General features: G+C 31.6%; 1 protein-coding gene across 5 annotated transcripts in view; it reads right to left on the bottom strand.

Moving 5' to 3' along the window:
* Nucleotides 1-23,212, bottom strand: part of LOC146529137 (uncharacterized) — a 67,322-nt gene that overhangs the window by 25,628 nt on the left and 18,482 nt on the right. Inside the window, exon 1 of one of the 5 annotated variants that reach the window (XM_085201403.1) lies at nt 3,609-3,905. The exons of the other annotated variants lie outside the window; for them this stretch is intronic. The gene's annotated coding sequence lies outside the window, so the exon portion shown is untranslated. Of the gene's footprint in view, nt 1-3,608; nt 3,906-23,212 lie in introns of those variants that run through there. 5 annotated transcript variants of the gene reach the window in all.

A 23,212-nucleotide genomic window follows, 5' to 3' on the forward strand; every position in this document is an offset into this window, starting at 1 on the left:
TGATAAAAGAGCTATATCAATTTATTTACCTCAGCAGACGAAGACGCAAGCATTTCTAGAAATTATTTAAAGTTTTAATCAATCACCATTACTATTCACAAAGTACTTATTTGAAAAGGAAGTCTAACTTCAAAACGGCTAGAAACGTTGACGCAAATGGGGAAATGTCTCTCAAAAGCCATTCATCTGTCATCCATAGACTACCATATAGCTGACGCATTACAAACACGTGTTAGGGTTCCCATAGAGTTGCGATAAAAAAACAGTTTAAAAATAACGAACGATTATTTATTTATCGGTTACAAGTGGTTAGCTCACAATTTTTTATTTTTATTTTTTATTATCTACACTCATTTACAACAGTTTGAAAACGAGGTTTTTTACATTTTGTATGTCTGGTTACATGTCTAGTAACACTCTTGCTTGTATTACATTCCTTCGGTAACTAATACTTAAACTATTTATATTTATAACACATATCGTTAAGATCGTGCAGATCTGAATGCATAATAATATAAACCGTGGTAATATAACTATTAAAATCTTAAATATTACATCGATTGATAACATTATACAATAAACTCAACGCTATGCTTTGCCTTGTTACCAGAGCAGGGAAATGAAAATAACTTGTTCCTCCTAGTGGGAATCGAATCTACAACCGTCGTGACGACAGCTAAACTCTGTGTCTCTGCATATTATTTTTCGACATGTCTTAAATACATAAATTTAAATTCATAACATTATTTTGCTATAAATAAACTAAAGTACAAGCAGATACATAAACTAGTATAAAATATTATTCACTTCAATATTCAATTGGAAGTCACGATCTATTTTACATAATAATTTGTGCGCGTAACCTGCGGGTCAATTTGATTGAGCAACCAACTTGGTTTATAGCGTTTGGTTAATCATATGAGATTGGGGCTTATAAGGATTTTATAAGTTATAAGTGGATCTAATAAACGCCATCTTGGTGTAAAACGAATCAAAAACTCTTTGATTCGTGATGGTTTTCAGTTCTGTTCGGGTTAAGGGAAGTATTTAAATTTCAAATATGATGTCCACTGCCGAACACGAATTTAAAGAAAAAAGTGATTAATAGTTTTTTCTTCTGAAGGTAAGGAAAGTACGCAAGGTTTCTAGGTAATTAATCCAAGGTAATTTTGGAATGTAGAAAATAATTTAATTATTTCAAGAAATAAAAAAGAATTTTGAAGTGTTTTTGTTTATCTCCATCAAAACTATAATGTGAGATTTGATTATTATTTTCTTGTCAAAAATTACTAAAGATACGAGTGACAACACCTTTAATAAGTGAAATTACTGCATTAAAAAAAATAAAGATAATTTGGCGATGACAAATATGCTAATTAAAATTAATAACTATTACGTATAGACAATATTGGGTGCATAACGTCCTAGTGAAATAACTTTTATTTGAATATTCATAGTTATGTAGTTTATAAAAAAAATTGAGGCCATTCGTGGAGGAGGGCCCAAGGTGCGGTAAGCGCTTCTTGTTGCGTGATTGATTCCCACTCGAGGATATGAAATTTTTAATATTTTAATCTCGCTGTGCTATTAAGGCAAAGCGCGGTGGGTATCGCCACTGAACAAGTAAAGCCAGAATTGGATAGAAAGATCGAAAGTGTCGTAATGGGATCGCAGTGTCTAAATACTAGGTTCCCAGATTCCCTCTGCTATCCCTGCTATGTGCCGGATACAGCGTGAAGGAAATAAAAACTAACTTTCACATTACATTAAATGTTTAAAGTGATGTCATATGTTCCAAAGCCATCCTCAATAAATGGACTATCCAACGCAAAAAGATTTTTTAAATTGTAACCTGTAGATGCTTAGGTTAACGCGATCAAAGTTTTTTTTGTATTTATATAAAATGCACTTTTATATGAATGTCTTATGTGTGCAAAGTAGCATGAATCTTTTAGTTTCAGTTTCTGAACAAATGCATATTGTAATGTAATGAAATCATCTCCATAAGAGGAGTACCTACTCGTGACTCACAGCGATTGAAATGATTGAAACTACTTACATGTGTTTACGTGTACCGAAACCCGGCTTTTTTTCGACCTCAAGAGGTAAGTACTGTTAACCTGATCTTTACATCGACATCTCGACATCGGGAGGGTACTCTGTCCCTGAGAAATTGCAACACTAAGAAGCTGCTTGAGAGGAAGTGTCTCCTGCGTGACTCGAACCTAGGGTTTGCGGCCGTCGATTGGGAAACTAAACTTAAAAGCGGCGTCGAGCTCTGTTCTGTACCGCATACAATTTTTTGGGTTCAAGTAAAAAGAGGAGAACAGAATGTCTTGTACACTAAGCTCTTTTTACTTATTTTAATATATAATAAATAAATGACGACCTAAGTAACGATAAAGCCATTGGACACTAGCTAATATCTGGTAATTTTAAATATAGTAATTACAATTTTGTAATAAAAGTAACGCTCGTTTGCCTTGTCCTTTTTCCATAAAAAAAAAACATAATCTTTATTGATAAAACAAATTAAAAAAAGTGTAACCTATTTAGAAATTAAAATATGTCATTTTGATGAAATGTTTATTTTATAATTCAATTCATAAAAACTTTGCGGGTTCTACTCCCGCACAGAACAGATGTCAGCATGATGAGTATCATTTCATTAATTCTATAAAAGACATTCAATTAATTTATCGATGCAAGTATGTATTTATAATTTATATGTGCATTGTATAAGGGTTCTCTCGTTTTGGGGTGAACTGTGAACAAGCAACTGTTTGTGGACTTTCTAGCACTTAAGCATTTGTATTTCGTATGAAGTATCAATTTTAATTTTATAGTATCTTTCATGACATTAATGTTTTTTTTTTTACTCTTTAAATATTTTATTTTATAGATCAAAGATTACTTACTATATTCTACTGAATACATCAAAAAATCGTGACAAAAAAGATATACTGAAAAACGTACACTGGTACCTAAAAGTAATGCGAGATTATGTCAGATAAAAACACTATCACAACAAGTGAGAGCAAATCAAGATATCGTGATAGAATGTGAATAAGTAACTAAATATACGTACAAATAATGTTATGTACACACGTAAACTGATGACACTAAAACATTCACCTGCGTTGGTGATTTATATATTTTTTTCTCTTAACCACAATGAGACGGTTTCTCCGAAAGAATCTTGGGAGAGGTCGTTACTTTTGTATATTAAAACGTGTTTGTTTGACGGTCCGGTAGTCGTAACTCTTAAATTGTAGGCTTATTTAGTTAATTTCACTTGACATAACAAATTTGGTATTTATATAACAACTTTGTAACATCTGTTTTAAATTATGCTTTCATATAATCAACCTATTTACCATATGTATAAACATGAAAGTAGATACAAATTGCACGAAAATATTTATAATACTTGTTAATTAACATATTTAAAAATTACCTTGAAAAAATGCATTTTAAGTGATAAATATATGTACAACCTTATTAGTAAAGTAATTTTAATTTACGTTTAAATAAATAATAAACTTACTGTTTAATATGTATGTTATAAAAAACAAAGAAATAAGATAGTAAAATATATAAATATTCACCTTTCAATTGTTAGTAGGTATTTCTAGCACATCCTTTCATATAATATAATAAATAACAAGAAGGTCCGAATGAATATTTAAAAACTTTCAGTCCAGTGAAAGTAACATCGGCCTCCTTACACAAAACACAACACACACTCGACACAAGAACACAATTTTCGTTTCGTTAAATCACCGGTTAAATAATTAATTACAGTTAAAATTGTTAATTATCATTAATACTGGTCGTCATGTATTAGTCTGTTTAGCGAAAATACGTCTATACAGACGCAATGCGCGTACGCAAGTGAGCGGCGTTATTAAGAGCAGCTGAGACGAATGTTGCCAGACATTTAGATTTGCCCGCACAAATGTTTTAAATAACGTAATATATCAGTAGAACTAGTATTTATATAATTTTGTAAATATTAGACAGTTCGAATGAAATTTATTTAATATTTAAAAAAAAATGAATTTACAAAAGCAGACTATTTGATCGTATATATTTTTAAAATAAATATTTAATAAAAAGTAATTTGCATAAGATGTACGTAATAATTGCTTTCTTTTTTAGTAATAAATATGCAATAATTTATAAAATTATCATTTTCGTAAGAAATGTTAAATGTTATTTAGATGTGTTTTGTTCTATTATAAACGAACGCAAACTTATCAAATTATTGATTAATTTGCTAAAATTATACAACCTTTGCTTGTAAAATATAAATATCAACCTAAAAAATAATAAAATCTTTTAAATTTTTATAAATACTGTAAAGTACGGAATCAACATGTTATATAGCAACATTGGCAGCACAGAATGCGCGGGCGCAGCGCGGCGTTGCCTCGGAATGCAATCTCCCTCGCTCTGTCGAACACCAACTGTTTTCACTTCTTCCCTCTCGCTCGCACGCACTTATGAATGGCGTACTATAACTTATAAATATAGTTTAATAGTTATCGGACCCTTTTGTAAAGGTTCTCTGTTTACCTCACAATATGTATTATGCAGTGAATGTTTAACGATGTTTGACCGGTGATCTCGCAAATATCAGTAAAAGGTTAAATGTTATTTTTTAAATTGGAGGGAGGTAATGGAGGGAGTGGAGTGACTTACCTTTACGTTCTGCCTCATAAAATAACGGTAAACTTGGAAAAATAATAATTTACCACAATTAAAAAAACATATTTTTATTTTATTTAATAAAGACTTCATTAATAATAAAATAAGTATACATGTGTAATATCAACATTATGACTGACCACATATCAACATGCAGTCCAACGATTTCATTTCGTAACCACAAAAACTGGAATTCAGGCTAATAACACCCCAACAGCCAACTGTGTCAAAATACATCTTAAAATGATGTACCTATCTACTAGTTTAAGCGGAAGTATTTTATTTTATCGAATAGTAATTATGTTCGTCGGTCATTGAAGATTGTATCTAAAACAGAAGTCACGTTTTTGTTTACCGTTATGTTGGGAGCGAGAAATCTTAAGCTCATATCAATATTTAGTTTTCTTTCTAGGGTATTTCGGGCTATGTGATAATCAGATATATTATAGTGTCTTACTTTTTACTACAGGCAAACTAGATTTAGGACATTCTATTTATATGTATTTTAAGAAATATTTGAGGCCACCAGATCAATTCAAATAAAAAATACTTATAATACCGTGAGATGTCAATCTTTAAAGAATTACCTCCTTTAACTCAAGTCCTTTAACTTTAACTTAAATTAATATCAATCTGGCAAAAAACATTGCAGAATTTAAACTAATTACTTGCAAATTAAAACACTAGTTGCAAAATCTCCGATTGCTCCTAACTCAGAGCATTGTTCTTCCACATCTGTGTAGCAACTTCCTTCGCGCTGACATGTGATCACCATCGGGTGAACCATTAAATTGGATTGACTTATTGTATTCTTTTTTTATTAGTTTAAATACAAATGGCAAAACGGGGCATGTTTGCCTGTTTTTTTTGTTATGAGGCATGTCATGGGGCTTTACCGAAATTCTTATACGCTTGTTACAATCTTTTTTTTGCTGTTTTTCCGTTGCCTAGTTTCCAACGAAATTTGCGAGGTTTTGCTTATTGAGTTACGGAACTCAACGCCGCGTTTTGCATTGTTACCAGAGCGAGAAATGAAAATATTGCACTTTTTTACAAAAAAATTTTGCTTTTCAAACTCATGAATATATATATGTACCTAGTAATTAATATTACTTAAAGGCACTTACGTTTTAGCATCTATTAACTTTCAATTTTAAGAAGAAAGACCCATTAAATAATGTTTAGAACTTTATTTATATTTTATGAACATTAGAAACTGTTGGATATTTAATAACGCGATCATGTACGAATATTCTACTTTAGATTTTTTTATGTGTGCAGCATCATGTTTCGCAAATCATTTATTCTGATTTATTGGTTACTTGCAAATTATTTATGATATCAAGGCGCATTTTAATTTGTCTGACTGTAGAAATAATAGTCGTAGCTTCGATTCTCGCTCGGGGAAAATGGTTATAAATATATAATTTTCTTAATTTCATAAAAAAGAGCGCATCATGTTTGGTCAACCACTGCGTAATTTTCGAATACCTCGCCAAATAACGGAGAATGTAGAGTCTCTACATTAGTTTCTTTCTGTGTTCCTGCTATTCTGGAAAAAGCTTTTGCTTACTGTTTTGTATTAGAGACAATATTCTGCTATAAATCACATATCTCTTAAATTGAATAGTAAAAAATAGAGTGTCTTAACTCTAGGTTCTCTTTGCCTACCCTGTAGAAAAAACAAATATATAAATAAGTACATATATAAAATGTGGCGGTGTTTTTCTTTAGGTTAACGCTTACTCATTTCAGTGCGTATCGAGTTTCGCCGAATATTTGTACAGCTTTCGACGAACGGATTTAAAATCTGACACCAAACGGCTCCATGTCGATAAGTAGAAGCCCGGATAGTAAAGGCGGGTTCTGTACTAATTGTATTTCCTTCTACTTCTACTTTTACTTATAAAAGAAATATTGTATGAAACGTGTTGGTATATGATAAGATTAAACATACGAAAACCCCAGACTTCCAATTTTTGTACGGAACCCTCCGTGGGCCAGCCCGACTTGCACTTGCCCGATTTTTTTCTTTTCTTTCTATTTTGTTTCTTTAACAAGAAACATTTTACTTGAAAATTTTGGATACATTTTTTACCCTTTTTTTATAAGGAACTCCAAAAATGATTATTGAGTACAGTAGTGGTGTACTAAAGTATCAGTAATACATGGAAAGAAATCAAAAATCTAAGAAATATTATGAATCGACTACTGCTGGACGTTTACTCACCATGGAAAGTGACGCCCTCTTGACGTATCTACTTATTTCACTACATTTTTTTTCAATATTATGCGGCAAGATAAAGATTTAATTTAGGCCTTATTTTCGGATTGACTTAGTTAATGGATTTTCAAAAATAAAAAGATTTTTGGCACATTTTCACAAATGTCACACAAGTATATAATTACCAAAAAGCACATGTCAAAGTTAGTGCAAATATATTTTTTTATAAATAAAAATATCCGTATTAATATTATTAAGCTGAAGATTTTGTTTCTATGAACGCGCTAATCTCCAGAATAAAAACAGACAAAAAAACACTCCCTTCACCATTTTTCACCCAATTTATATATTAATAACAATAACATTTATCACTTCAATACCATTTAGAACATTAGGTAGACACTCGTAAAACTTCAATTATCATCAGTGGGTTAAAAGCAATTTGTGTGTGCGGGTCCCTTCGCTCTACAAATTAGACAATTGAGCGACGTGAATGACCTTTACATAGCTATCTTCTGAGAAGTTCGTCTGGACTCTTGCAGACATTATTAAAAGCTTCTGACATTTAAAAGTTTCTTACTTAATTTAAGGTAAATTGTTAGGTTTTGGCGTGTTGAGTGGCGGTTATTAGAACGAAGAAATGAAATTATTAAATACTTCATTCTCCAAAGTGGGAATTGAACTCATAACCTGTCTCGCTTACAGTCGCAAGCCTATGCCCCTGCTCCACGACATCTCCCAATGTCACTTAACGATAAAAGATTAAAAATAATATGATATTAAACATTTTTCTTGAATACATGATTTCCACCATTAAAGAATAATTAAGGTTAATTGGCATATATCGAAAGGAACTAACTAACCTCGATTTTCTTCACGTGTTTTTCGCCTATAATTAACAGTTACGGTAATGTAATGATTTTTACCGTTAATTATATTAGAGATTACACCTAGTTTATGCACTATCAGCCACTCAGAGATTAACGCAGCCAATTAACGTTTAACTAAAAAAAAAATAATTTATGTCTATCGCCTAACGACTTTGTACTTATAATATCTTTGAATAATTCACAAGCTTTTTCATATCCGAATTCTAGTCGCAATTCATAGACATTATATTTTTATTTAATGTCTATGAATTGAAAAATTTTTATATTATATATAATTTCTATGAACTATTTATATGATATGATCGATACATGATTGGAAATCTAATCTAACAACTTAAAACCTACCTACCTTAACCTATAGGTTTGTAATATATCAATATATAATAAATTATTATAATAAAATTATTTCCGCGAGTCGGAATCGAATCCACAACCGTCACGTTTATTGCGCCACGATGTCCTTGTTAAATTTCACATACAAACAAAATAAATCGCTTTTCTAGTACCTAATAAAATTTATGAATAGCTAATAAAATTCAATAATAAATAAACATATTACTTATTATATTTCTAAATAACATGAAGAAACACATACATAAATCACAAAAAAACACTAGCTTAGCTGTTAGCTCATTTATTTCGCGCACGAAGCGTTTTTCTATGTAGGTCATGTTTAAAGCAACCGTTAAGCCGCAAAATGTGTGTTTTTATAACCGCGATATAATTAGGAACAATCTAGTACTATTTCTCTTCTTTTTAGGGTTCCGTACCTCAAAAGATAAAATGGAGACCTTATACGATCATTTTTTTGTTCGTTTGTCAAGACTATTAATCTCAGTATCGCGTGAAGGCATAAAACCTAACACACCTACAGGGACCTACAGACAACAACCAAACCTACAGGGTAATTCCCGTGGACCTACACCACCTAACTTACAATTGAAACAATGATAACAAAATCCGAACATTTTTAGGTATAGCATTGAAAAATCAATACGAACTTTTATTTATTGTTCATTTCATACAAAATCTATACATACTGTCAACTTTTATAAAACACGTTCGCTTCCATTATCCTACAATCATAAAAACACAGTACGGAACCCTCGTTGGGCGGGACCGACTCGCGTTGGACTAGTATTGAAGTGTGAACAATGAATGTACGGTAATTGCCTTTTTCACATGGCAAACTAACAGCTATCCTGGATGATATTCTATAGACATTAATTCCATATATGCTCTAAATATTCTTGAACAGTGTAATAAGCTTTGGGTTCGGTTCTTTATTTATGGAGCTTCGAGCGTGCCAGTTGAGCACTAATCACTTCGCCAATGTCACGTTGTATGGAGAACACACAAAGGAGATTGTACGGTCGTAATAAGCTTTACTTGTTAGTATTTTTTTTGAGAGCTTGATAGCTACAATCCCACAGATAGACATATAAAAGATACGTCAAACTATTACCCTCTGCTTTCATCAGGGGTATATTTTTTTGATTTTGTTCGACAAAGTTATCTCTATCATATAGCGGACGTCCCGTATATGTAGAGGAATATATAAGAAGGTAAAATAAATTACAATAGTTACAAATTACTTATACGATTTGAATATAAGAAGAATCAAGATGGACAGTATCCTGCAATACTTCTTACTCCGAAGCAACAAGTGGTTCTATCCCCTAGTCTAATAAAATTTATACAATTTGTCTATTTATTAATTTGACTATAGGTTTATTCCCGTGCAGTGTAAATGGAAAATAAAGGCTTTAAATGTATCTATTAATTATTGGAATTATCCAAGACACAATTTAACACAACGCTTCAACGTATAAGAAATTACAGAACTTTTATTTATTAATAATTATACCGGAAGTTCTACTAGAAAAAATAATTATTGAATTTGGGATTGGAATGAGTATATTAATTAAATATAATTTATACAATGGTTTTTTTTCATTTCACTCCTGCGCCAGCGTAGAATTATATAATTAATGTTTCTAATTTAGAAAGTAAAATCATTTATAAAAAGTGTAAATGCTATCGTTTATAATTCAATAATTCTACATTCATATTTATAAGACGAAAGTAGTTGATTGATCTCACGCTGGTCATCACAATAGTATATTATAAATTCAATTCTACCAATCGATACTCTTTGATCTCATATTTTATACTCAAGTGGTATAAGTGAAGTCGGTCGTGGGTTCAAAGACCGGGCGATATTTTTAGTGTTTAGTACTAGAATCTGTGTAACGGGAAACGTAACGTAAGGCACACCGCGCCCGCATGCCTGATGTTCTGGACAAAAATAAAGGAAATTATTGTATAGTACAGCCAATGTGTCGTGGCCGCCTTGAAGTTAGAAGTTATGTTAACTTTTACGCAGTTTACACTCGGAAATAAGATTATCAAAAGTATGGGAAAATCCTTAAATCTAATCTACTCAGCCATCTGACAAGACTTGTCAACCGTGCTGTAATATTTAAAATTTTGAAAAAAAAAAATATTTTGGGATTTGAACTTGGGACCTCTTCGTTAAGATGGGTTATATATTGTAATGAGAACATTACTTATTATAAATGTGAAACTCATACGTTTCGCAGAAATGACTTGACGGATGTGGATAAAATTTGGCACACTTACAGTTAATAGCCTGTGAATTATTTCTTTCTTACATTCAAAACGAAAGGTTAAATTTTATCAACGAAGTGGTATTACTTTATACAAGTATACAACTTTACTTTAGTTAATTTAGAAATTTCAAGACATTGCGTGATGAGTGGCGGTGTTCAATTTCGTCCTGTGTCTTACCAAGGAGGGCAATTGAAAGTACCTAATTAATAATTGATTTTAATGGTTATCGAACCCACAACCTATGTGTTTATAGTTTTTATAGTTTTACGATGTCCCATCGGGCCACTTTGGTTGGTCTTTTGTATCTTTATTAAAGTACCTTCCATTTTCCTTTTCGTATTCAATAGCTACTTATCTACTGAGCGAGCTCTACATGGAGAGACTGGTTTGGAACGGGATAGGCTATTGGCGAACAGATTTTCAAGAAGCAATAAGATTTGCATACAAATATTCATTTGGTGTTGTTACTTATAATAACCATATAATATGTGGACGTATGTTTTAATTACGTGGATACATCGACATATTTCAGCCAGTTGATTTTTATGAAATACTACTTGTACCTCGAAGCTTTCTTTATATGGACTTTATAGCGAAAAATCATCAATCAACTATGTACGTCTTAAGTTTGGAGCTCTCTTCAGAGTTTTCACTAACAATAGTTAAGCCTAAAAAAAAGTAAAAATCACGAAAGTTTGATATTTAAAATTTAAAAAAATTAGCAAATAAACTCAAAAATATAAATACACATTTATTTCGTATATAATTTGTGTAAATTTGATACCTATAGAAATAAAGTGTATTGGTGTGTACACGCATTTATTGAAATTACGTGCTACAATATCAATCAATCACAATTCCCCTGGAAAATATCTTTGGATACGCCCATGTATTTTATAGTTTATACAATTATATTGAGAAAATAAAACGCAATAAAACTAATACAATAACTTATTTATATAAAAAAATTACACTCAATTGAACCTATTAGGCATCGCCTTCCTTTGGGAGCCTTTCATTATTCCAAGCGTTAATTATATTTAAATTAGTCTTTTGTCCAGCGGAATGCATTGTCAGTGGTGGACTCTCTAAAGTGAATGAGTAAGTCCGTACTACTTGGCACCGTTTCAAACTGAATCACTGAATGACATGGAATTTACTAGGAAAAGTTTGTAAACTATTTAAGAAACTTTAGGTTTTCTCAAAATACTTTGGATTTTACTATAACGTGAGGGTCGTGGGTTCGATCTGCAGTCGGGGGAATGACTATATTTGATTAATTTTCATATTTCCACTTCAGTCGACGGAAGTTCCGCCACTCAACTCGCAATGTTTAAAAGTGTCTGCGAAAAATTAGAAGCGGAGCGTCTCAACATAAAAAATAATGAAATTGTTATGATCTTCCCTTCATTTTATTATAAACTAGCGACCCCCTTGCGGCTTCGCCCGCTTTTACTACTGGATTATTCATATAATGTATGTTTGCAAAGCACTTAAGATAATGTAAAAATTAATTAAACCCTAATGCAACCCGCATTTTCGTAGTTTCAATAAGGATTTTCCAATTGTTTTACACAGCAAGGATTTTTTAGTAGGTACCGGAATTTTAAATCTGTGATACTAATCTTTTCAAGTACTTATTAAAATATATTTAAATGACTATTTTTAAATAGTTAAATGACTATTTTTAAACGGAAGAAATTATAAACAAAAACCTACCTACTAATGACTACTACAAAAAATATGAAACCTAATATGTATATCGCGCTGAAATAATACATCCAACTCCAATTATCCAATACGTGCAAACACATCTAAATCTTCGTTGCTATAGAGACAGGCGGGTTTTTTTTTTTCGAGCTTGTGGTTAATGCTGAAGAGGGTATTCTGTCCCTGATGGACAGCAAGCACCACGTGGCTGCCTGTGAGGAAAATTAAATAGAATGCATCGGCCAGGAATCGAACCCGGGCCGGGTATTCTACCACTGAACCACCGATGTGTGTAAGGCAGGCGGGCGCAGCGGACGCATGGCGAGTGGCGAGCCGTTTCGCAGCAAGGATTTTTTGATATTGTAACAACTTCTAAAGTACTTATTAAAATGAAAAAACAGTACACATTAAATGGCCAACGTAACTAATATATTTATTTATATGCTGAGAGTAAGGGATAAGTGAAACTTGAGTAACATACAGCTGATGTGTCAACGGCGGGATGTGTCAACAATTAAATGCGTTTTTCTCTAAAACTATTCGCAATTTCGAAATGGTGTTAAAAGCAAATTTTATCTTCGTTTAACGTAGAAAATTAATAAAGTATTTTAAAGGATAAGGATTAATATCATTATGGGAAAATATGACTCACAATAAAAAATATATTGAAATTATTATTTTTAGACAGAAAAATGATCACTACACGTTATTCTTAAAAAAAACGAATATGCTCTCGCGGACTTTTTTGTAGATCTTATTAAGAGGAACAATACTCCAGTACATTTTTTTCATGTAGTACTTACCATTAAAGCAGCGCATGCGCGAAAGTGTCTCAACGGGTAGGACTTTATACACATTTGTCGTATTTATGTTAATTTACATAACAATGTACAAATAATAAACTATATATAAACCTTCCCTGAGAAATACTCGACCTAATGGTGAAAACCGCATCAAAATCCGTTGGGTGGTTTAGAAGAAGAAGAGTTAGAAAGTTCAGACAGACACGAAAAGCGACTTTGTTTTATAAGATATAGGACTAACTGACTAACTATCGATAACTGTCATCATCGATTAAAAAGATCAAGGTTTAACTGTTTTAAACGAGATTCCAATTAAAGTCTATTCCATATATGGTCATGTAGTTATAGCTTATACATCAATGCAAGACGTAACTTTAAATCTCATAGTTTTTACTGTAAGGAGGATCATTAAACAATGCGGCTGGAGAAAGCGACAAAAACGGCTTACATCAAGTAATGACGATCCACTTTATGTTGTAACCTAGATATGTTTATGCCCCTTTAATGATGATAAAGCTTGTATGTAAATCTGTTTGGCTATTTGTTTCTTACATATTTAATATTATAAAAGTTGAAGTTTATTTGTTTGAACGCGCTAATCTCAGAAACTAGTGGTTTGAAGAAAAAAATGTTTATATTGAATAGTCCATTTAACGAGGTAGGCTATACTGGGCACTTAGAATGTGTCTATAAAATTATGAATACACAATTCTCAGTTCTTTTCGTCTTTAGTCAAAATGAGCTAATAACTTACGAATGTTCCTTTAAGAAGGAAACGGTGCATAAACAAACTTTCTCTGAAACTTTAAATATTCATGTAAGAGTGTGATTCTGAATGTTAATTAACTTCTTATGAATTGCACAATCGGAATAAGTTCTAATTTCTTAAACATGTGATTTAAATAAATTCGCGCTACAGCTTTTATAATTATATTTTAAAAAGATGCAACGATAAACGATTGAATATTTGTTAATTTCATAAATATATTATCTAGGCAAATCAGAGGCATAAGTATGTGACTGTAAAGGCATATGGTTTAAATATGTGCTTGGTTGTGGGTTCGATTCCCTCTCGAACAAATTAAATATTTAAGATTTTCATATCTTCGCTCTGGTGCTGAGACAAAGCGCGGCATTGAGATCCGCCTCCGTTGACACCGGAGAATCTTAGCACTAGGGTTCATGATGAAGAAAATTGCAAATTCAGCATGACTATGTATATAGGACAAGTTCATTCCTTCCACTATTAGAAAAGTTTGAATTATTGATTATATTATAATGCAACTAAGCAATCCAATTAATGAAACCAATATAATTACATAATAATAAAAACCACACTAAAACGTGTCCAGCTATCCAATTTTGATAAATGGATGGGCATATTAATTATAATTACGCAACAAACGCTTGTATAAATCTATGGTGTTGCGTAAACAAATTACACTTGCTAATATCGATCTCCGCGTTCATTCAACTAAATATTGATTATAATTATTTTGTATATAGTTTCCATATCTTTGAATATCTTTTTAATTAACACAAGACTAATAATATTAGAAATGGCTATTGATAAAATAGCTAAAGCTACAAAAGCTAAAGCATCGATTATTATCTTATCGTCAAACAACCGAACGTTTTTAATTATTAATTGTCACTAAAAATATACTTAATTCTAATTTTTGTTTACATGTGTAAACATGGAAATGCCATTAGTGCCATTATATGAAAAAAAAACAATTTTCCACAGACCCTGTCTCCCAATTAGTTCGGATAATCGATGCTCTACTTGAGTTTATATATTATGATTTGGAAAGCTCGATGGTTCTTACAATTCTGCTGTATTCTTACCTGCAACAAAAACATACGTTATAAATATAATTTAATAGAAGTTTTGTAATACTATTAAAAATGTTTATGTAAAACACAAACTAGATCTAGTTGACTAAAAAACGAGGCGTTTTTAAAAGGTGGTTTATGCTTTCTTTTAAATAGTGCGAGTTTGAGACCCGTAAAGTTAAAATGTTTATTGTTTCTCTCAAATATTGTAATTGCTATAATTTATCACTTGTGCCCATAACAATTTAATAAACATTAGGTCTTACGAAACTCTTATATTTTACGATCCATTGGTACAAGATCACTGCCGGTTTGACAGGTGAGTTCGTTGAACCCGCGACCGTCTCGTGTGGACCCGTTTTGTAGTCATTGTCTATTATTATCCTATATCTTATAAAACAAAGTCGCTTTTTGTGTCTGTCTGAACTTTCTAACTCTTCTTCTTCTAAACCACCTAACGGATTTAGATGCGGTTTTCACCATTAGGTCGAGTATTTCTCAGGGAAGGTTTATATATAGTTTATTATTTGTACATTCTTATGTAAATTAACATAAATACGATAAATGTGTATAAAGTCCTACCCGCTGAGACACTTTGGCGCATGCGCTGCTTTAATGGTAAATACTACATGAAAAAAATGTACTGGAGTATTGTTCCTCTTAATAAGATCTACAAAAAAGTCCGCGATGGCATATTCGTATCTTTTAAGAATAACGTGTAGTGATCATATTTCTGTCTAAAAATAGTAATTTCAATATATTTTTTATTGTGAGGGATATTTCTCCATAATGGTATTAATCCTTATCCTTTAAAACACTTTATTAAATTTCTACGTTAAATGAAGATAAAATTTGCTTTTTAAACTATTTCGAAATTGCGAATAGTTTTAGAGAAAAACGCATTTAATTATTGATACATCACGCCGTTCACACATCAGCTGTATGTTACTCAAGTTGCACTTATCCCTTACTCTCAGCATATAAATAAGTATATTAGTTACGTTGGCCATTTAATGTAGATCAAAACTGTCTTTTACTGTTTTTCATTTTAATAAGTACTTTAGAAGTTGTTACAATATCAAAACATCCTTGCTGCGAAACGCGCCTCGCGACGTTATGCTTATACAAGCGCGTCATGAGCAGTCATCGGTGGTTCAGTGGTAGAATGCTCGCCTGCCACGCGGGCGGCCCGGGTTCGATTCCCGGCCAATGCATTCTATTTAATTTTCCTCACAGGCAGCCACGTAGTGCTTGCTTTTCATCAGGGACAGAATACCCTCTTCAGCATTAACCACAAGCTCGAAAAAAAAGCAACGAAGATTTAGATGCGTTTGCACGTATTGGATAATTGGAGTTGAATGTATTAATTTCAGCGCGATATATTTGGTTTCATATTTTTTGTAGTAGTTATTAGTAGGTAGGCTTTTGTTTATAATTTCTTCCGTTTAAAAATAGTCATTTAACTATCTAAAAATAGTCATTTAACTATCTAAAAATAGTCATTTAAATATATTTTAATAAGTACTTGAAAAGATTAGTACAGAGACACACACACAGATTTAAAATTACTGTACCTACTAAAAATCCTCGCCGAGTAAAACAATTGGAAAATACTTATTAAAACTACGAAAATGCAGGTTGCATTAGAGTTTAATTAATTTTTACATTATCTCAAGTGCTTTGCAAACATATATTATATGAATAATCCAGTAGTAAAAGCGGGCGAAGCCGCAAGGGGGTCGCTAGTTATGAATTATAATGGATAGACTATCTTAGGATTAGTTAATCTGAATATTATATACAGAATCTATTATTTTATTAAATGTATGTTTCTACTTTGCTTCTATATATACTTAAGTACATTTTTACATATACAATAAGAAATTAAAGTACCTAAGAACCAAAGTAGCAAGCAACATATTAATGTCATAGTAACATAGACGGATGCAATGGGCGTGGGAGCTCACTGTTCAGGGAAGTCACGCTTGATGGTCCCGCTCCTTGTTTTTGTACGGAATTACGCTGAATTTGTCTAAGGATTCTTGTGTCACGCACCGCCGGTTCAAAGTGGGTGAGAGTTTTGAAAGGTATTTTTATGGTGGGTGCATTTTAAATCATTGTGTGATAGGAAAAGATTTTATATGCCGTAATAGAAGCGGTCAACGTTTATGATATAGTAGCATTTACTTGCGACTTCGTCCCTGTCGTTAAATAAATATAACTAACAGTTAACTAAAAGGTAAAAGTTAAGCTAGACCTTTTCTTTAAAGCAGTGTAATGGCGTAATGTTTTTAAAGCCGCAAGTTTTTAGAACATCTTTAAAATGCTTTACAATGGTTGGAATCTAAGTAAGCTTTTAAAGTTCTATACAAATTATTTAACCAAAAATATAAAAATCACGTATAATATAAAAAGATTTAATTCAAGTTAGAGAATTGAAAGGTACGTTTACAGTTTTTATAAGCATTCCTGTGCCGACGTGTCAAAGCCGTCGAACGCTAACTAATGAAGTGTATCCGGTAGCGTAGAGGGGCAAAAAACCAATAAAAACTTAGACTTTTTCTCGTTGAAGCCTTGAGATATATTAAATGTCGATGAAAATTTGACGTGACTTAATTTTTATAACTTGAAATATAGACTTCAATTATGTAATGGATAATTTTTTTCAGATAATTAGTATCGAATCTAATCTATGTTTTACAGAAGTATTAAGTATTATTTAGACAATGTATAAGTTGTACGTCATGGACGGTATCCAACGGAGAGAAGTTCGAGTAGATTAACACTATGAAATATTTTTTTGTATCCCGCACATACAGACAGCAGAAGGAACTTAGTGTTAATCCGTTCCTCATTAAGACACTTCCATTCTTCACTTCTTTGGAAAACGTATAAAAGAATGACTGCAGCGAGATTTAAGCCCTAATCCAAGCGCTTTAACCACTAAATCATATTGTGTTCTCATCAAATGGTTGGGAAGAGAATATTTTTCGGGAGAAGTGAGAGAATTTTCATGAGAATGTTAGCAATATGTTCTATTATTTATAATTTGCTGACCATAAATTTAGTAATTTTAAATTGAATAAATTTTAAGTGATTATTAATCAAGATAAAGTTGAAAATAAGACAAAAACAGATCAAATGTTCTTTGAATAACTCCAAACATCCGACTGATAATCAACAAAACAAACATTCCTAATCTTGACTTTGAATTTCCATCTCGCATTCTTGAGTCGGCATCACTGATGTACCATAAGAGTTAATTAGTAACTTCCCTTCGTCAGCATCTGCTTTGTTTCACATAGTTCACGGCCGCGTGTTTGTCTTATTTATAAAAATACTCAAATTATGGTCCATCGAGGCGCAGCAGCGTGTTTCATTGTAAAAGCGATGTTTGTGGATTCGATTTCTATTCGGGGACCTGATTATATTATTTAAATAATTGTTTTTAATTCTCTGGCGGACAAAGCTCGGCGTTGTGCTCTACCACTCGACACGCAATATCTCGAAAATTGGGCAGAAATATCTTAAACTAATTGCGACTTGCCTACCCTGATATACGGGAAAAGACGTACTTAAAGGTGTTTCTAAGGGTTCCGTAATTTAAAACAAAAAACGAAACCCTTATAGAATTACTGTATTTAATCAAATCATCAAATTGGATCTACTCTTGTTTTCCATAAACAGAAGCTAACATATTATTAGATTGTGTTTCTAAGATACGATGTAGTAAATCTTAACAATCTTTTCTTAGAAACGTTATTAGTGGACTTAAATGAATTCTTTAAGTGCTAGTGGAGTGACTTTTGAGTATTTCTATATTTAGGTGAGTATTTGAGGAGAAATACACTCTACGTGGATTCAAAAACAACAGTCTATTTGAATAAAGTATATTAAATTGCATTTAAATTTCAACTTGTGAATCTGAATGTTTCATTGAACGCGTACTTACTACTAACTATGAGCTACTTCAGCTTTATTATTAGTGTTAAGACATTTAATTCACCACTTTTTTTGAGATATTATGTGTTGGGTGGTGGAAGTCAACGCCGCGGTTGTCTTGTTAGCAAAGCGAGGAAATGAAAATATTAAATAGTTGACGATGTGCCACCGCGTTACGATTGTTTTAACATTCAGTTTATACACGTCACGTTTATAAAATTAAAAATAAAATGTCATACATCTAATAATTATTAATATACTGTTTAAAGTCCATTTAGGTACTTCATAGAAGGAACGTCAGTCAAGTTAAAATTAATTTACGACCATTCCGAAACATCCATCAAACGATGGCTTTATAATAAACTTACAGACATTTACAATGTAAAATGTGTTTATGGCAATTTAGTTTTTAAAACAAATCTTATATGATCGATTTTCCTATGACTTAATATGTAATTATATTGCTGTTATCTATACCATTGATCTCGAATGTGGATATCCGTATCGCCCTAATTGGTAACAAGCCCGAAATAGGAGAGCGATGATGTTTTAGCATTTATTTATGGACTTTTAAATTTAATATTAAAATCGTTGATGTGTACTTTTCAATGAACTGAAAGTCTTAAGAAAACTTTCTCCTTTTAAATAATGTGGCTTTTTAACAAGCGTCAAATTGAGGAAGTTATCAGTTTAATTTGTATGTATGTGATATTATTGGATTAGGCTAATATTTAAGTATGACGATCTATAAATTGGGTTTCCAAGCATGTGTGTTAAATTTCATAAGTGTAAGTTTACTTATATTTTATCAATGATTTAACTTCTCACTGTAAAAGGAAGTAAGTAAAAAGAACCTTAAAAGAATCAATATTTAACCTTTTGGGACCCGATCTCAGCAACATTTGTATTATTTAATATTAAATAATAATATTTAATTTCACACACTTTGTTTAAATACAGTGTTTGGCAATATAAAATGTATTCATAATATTATGATTAACATCGTCTTCCTATCATGTGGTAGTATATAATGCACCTAACTAAGTACATAGTAAGCTCTGCCCATTGTCCACTTTTGCTTCTACATCAGAGAAAAGAAATAATAATATAAACTAAAACATTTCCTCGAGTCGGAATCGAACCTATAACGGTTACCTATAAAGGTTGTAGGTTCGAATCCGACGCACGCTTGTACCATGGCCAGACTGGCCTAAAAAAGGCTTTCAGGCTTATACTACTAGTATAGATTGCATAAATATATTTATTTAGCATTATTTTACGATTATTCCGTTCATTCAATTGTATGCTTACAATATATAAATATTTATAAGAAAGTATTAATTATTCGTCCTTGTCGCAAGTTTCAAAGTAGGCAGTTGATACTAATCGATGGCGCCATACCTATTAAAATGATGAGATCTGATTTAGACTGTAGGCGTATGAATAAGATGAAGTACAGATAATGTATGTGGGGATTTATGTTGCGAAACTTTCAATTTTAGAGAGGAAATTAATTATTAATAATGGTGTATATTAGTATACATTAAATTTTAATATTGATTAAACTTATAAAAAATTATAAGCTAATAATAAAAATTATGCAGAGAAAATTATGTTATCGAGATTTTTGACTAAGTATCGCAATCATCTCGTGTAGCCACTGTAATATTTTTTGTACACTATTTTTATTTCTTTAATTGTTCAATGCTGTAGTCATTTAACGATAATGTTATTTGTGATGCGCATACGATAAATTTGGCCTACCCTTGTTTATGTGGGATACAGTTTAAGGCTAAAAAATACATTATATTTTAAAAGGTAAATGCTAGAACTAGACTGGGCGGTGCAAATTAATCCATTTGTTTAAGTAATCGACACCTATATGTCAGAGTCACCTTGCTGGATTTGGGCCATGGACGTCAAGCTTTTATAAAGATAGGTGGGTTAGGGATAGATGAGATATTAAATCTTAAGTATTTGCAAATGTACCACAATGACATACAATTCACTGAAGGCAATTATTTTTAAAATTTCAAAAGAAGTCATTACCTAGTACAAAGCACGGCGTTGAATTCCATCTCTCAACGAAAATGTCTCGAAAATTGGGCGGCAAATGAAAAACGGTGTGTCTTAGCAATAGGTTATTATTTATTAGTCATTCTCTGTAGCTACCCTGCTATATGCGGAATACACCATGAAGTATTAAATATATTTTATGATTACTTATCAGTGGTCAATAATTATGTGACTAGGGTTTAAGTACAATATATATCTCTATTAAGCCATTTACAAATTACCTTAATCAAATAATGTTGATGCAATAAAATCACTCGTTTTACACGTATTTGTTAGAAATATACTATTTCATATAAAATTACAAATTTTAATAGTTTAATAAGTTTAAAAGTAGAGCGAAACTGACAGACATTCATTAATTTTATATACATACCTACATATATAATAAACGGTATTGTATCGCAATACTGCAAGAAATATGAAGAAATAATAATACAATAATTTCTCACGATCGCGCGATCGTTTCTGATAACGTTTCACTGATAAGATTGAGAAATGGGATCCGTCAAATGGATAAGAAGTTAAGACGTCATAGCCTTCTTCTGTTACTAAGAAGGTATTCTTGTAGAGAACTAGCCAAATGTTAATTATTTTATTAAATGTTAGCTGCCCTCTGTCTATCCTGCTATACGATTCCGAATATGTTATCGACATAGCTTACATTAATTCACTTATTGCGAAATATTGTACATGTCTATTGAATATCATGCAGGATAGCTGCCAGCTAATGTAATAATTAAACTATACCATTGACTTTGAAAAGAGCAACTGTTGAATTTCTTGCAGACTCTTCTGCCATCCGAACCGGTGGTAGCTTTTTTGTTTATATGTTTATAATAGTCTAGAAAAGTGCATATATTGCTAAAGATTATTTTGTATTTGAATTTGATAGAAAATGTTTCTAACATATTCAAATAGGTAATATCCAATTACAATATATCAGCTGACATTATTTACTTTTCTGCCACTTTTCTTTGTACATCTACAGTTGCATCAATAATGATAATTTGATGCGCAACACATGATTCACGTTGTTAATGCAATGCTTTTACTTATAAGTAGATATGTATGTATGATGTAAGTAACCCACATCTAATAATGTAAGAAATAGTGTGGCGTATTGAGAGAAATGAATAGGAAATAGCAAGTGAGTGAATGGATATTGACATCATATTATTGACTAATCGTACTTAATTGTATAAAAGGCTTTGTTTTCTTTTTCTTTTGTTTAATTTTACTGAAACGTTAAGAACTTGGAAAAAATAATGTAAAAGCATAACAGGTGCATTATTGTAGGTATGTGGTATTTATATAAATAATTTACATTAATTTTTAAAACTGCTCAATCGTTAATAAGCTGTATATAATATATATGTATATTTCGTGTATGAATTTATTTACGGCATCAAACAAAACGATTAATTAGGTACTAATATTTTTTTAACCAATAATTTATTGTATAAACTATTTAATTAGGCCGTCGTGGCGCAGCGGCAAAAGGGCGCGACGGTTGTGGGTTCGATCCCCGATCGAGGCAGTGAAATATTTATTTACGTTTATATTTCCATTTCTTCGCTCTGGAGTCGAGGCGTTGAGTTCTGCCTCTAAACACGCAATGCCTCCAGAATTCAGCAGAAAGTGGGGAACGGAGTGTTTTAACACTGGTTTCCATCTGTCTACCCTGCTGTATGTGAGATACAGAGTGAAGCTGAACTATTTGATAAATACTAGCAATAGCAGTACTTATAGTACCGCATTTAAAAATTAATAACGATCATACTATTAAACAACACATTGACAACATTAATTTAAGCAAAATACTTCTTTAATATTTTTAAAATAAGGATTAATATTGAATATAATAATATTATAATATGTTGCAATGTAAAGGTTGCGTAGACTTTTGCGGTTTGATTTACAGCTTGAACGTGAATTTTGTGCAAGTCGATAATTTGCAATAGTAGTGTATGTATTTACAAAAACGTAGTGTATGTATTATATTTGTCTTTTTTTAGCGTTACGGTATATCGCACACGCCAGAGTATCGAGGGGGAAAATACTGTTAAGACACTCCGGTCCCCACAACCTGTAGCATTTACAGTCACACTTTGTGCCTCGGTTACGTGAGTTAATAATTTAGATGGTTTAATGACAACGCATACGATAATTTAAATATTATATGAAGAGAAAGAAGAAAATGAAGAAGTGATTTTATATCTTAAGTCTATTTAGTCTTCTTGAAACGACTTAAGATATAAAATCATCGCGTGAAATCAGTCATGATATTTAAATTTTGTTAATATAAGTAATTTATGACTTATATGAAATAATATTATAAAGCTGAAGTTTGTTGAACGCTCTAATATAACTCTACTGGTTCTAATTGT

The sequence above is a fragment of the Heliconius melpomene genome, chromosome 18, assembly GCF_056956725.1.
Source record: "Heliconius melpomene rosina isolate 202511_hmr_F chromosome 18, ASM5695672v1, whole genome shotgun sequence".
Lineage (NCBI taxonomy): Eukaryota > Metazoa > Arthropoda > Insecta > Lepidoptera > Nymphalidae > Heliconius > Heliconius melpomene.